This window comes from Echinops telfairi, unplaced genomic scaffold (genome assembly GCF_000313985.2).
Source record: "Echinops telfairi isolate 266 unplaced genomic scaffold, ASM31398v2 ScPeMD7_7469;HRSCAF=8507_1, whole genome shotgun sequence".
NCBI classification, from domain to species: Eukaryota; Metazoa; Chordata; class Mammalia; order Afrosoricida; family Tenrecidae; genus Echinops; species Echinops telfairi.
Genome location: NW_022111373.1, coordinates 107161112 through 107162283, shown reverse-complemented (window position 1 = coordinate 107162283; position 1172 = coordinate 107161112).

Sequence of the window (1172 nt, the reverse complement as noted above, 5' to 3'; positions counted from 1 at the left end):
TTGTTGATTTTCAAGTTAACAAATTGAGAAACAATACCTATTTAAGAGTTCAGCTATACTGAAATATTAAGCTTAGTTTTAAATTTAGTATATTTTATTTAGGACAGTCCATTTTAAATATAGGGAAGGGACAATTATAAGACCAAAAAAACCCAAACTCACTGCCATGGAGTCAATTCTGACTCATAATGACCTTCTAGGACAGACTAGAATTGCCCTCGTGGCTTTCCTAGACTGCAACCTTTCATGAGAGCGGAAAACCTCATCTTGCTCCTGTACAGCAGCTGGTGGTCTCAAACTGCTGGCCTTGTATTTTGCAGCCCAATGTGTAACTCACTGGTACTTGGCAATTATACCAAAAACCTACCGACAGTGCACCTATAAGACAGGGTAGAACTGCCCCTGAGGGTTTCTGAGAAATTATAGTATGAATACGATACTGCCTTTAAAATTATATAGAACCCTTTTGCAAGGCTTTTTCTTTATTCAAACTTGGATATATTTAAATTTGAAACATGATTACTAGATATAAGCAAAATTCAAATGAGATTCTGTATTCTATGCTATAAAGAAGTATAAGATAAAATGTAGTAATTTAATAATATGGCTAGCAAATCAGAACTCAATTATCTGATCTATTCTTGGCCAAGAAAGCTTAACTAAGTCATTCATTCAGCATAGATATACTGATTGTGCATAGCCACTGACTTATATAATGATGAGCTCACACAATATTACATACTTTGTAGATCCAAAGCACCCCAGGAAGTGGGAAACCACAACATCCACATCCACCAAAGCAATGTGTACAAAGCCTTGGCTGTTCCAATTCTACCCTTTCACAGAATCCTGAAGAGAGAACCCAAACGATTAAAGTGTTAAGCAAAGACAAGCTATGAAATCCATCATAGGGTCAAATGCAACAGCCTATATTTTCTACAGCTAGAGTTTATCTTCTAAATAAAACAAGAAGAAAATAGAAGTCCCCAAGGAACCTGAAAATGGACTTGGGACTCAGGGACAGTGCTTGGCATCCCACCAGATCTGGTTGGGGGACACTCAAAAAAGTCAGCAGATACTTGAGAAACGATGTACAAATGCGCTTTACACAATTGATGTGTGTATGGATTGGGATAACAGTTGTATGAGCCCCTAATAAAATGTTAAAAAAG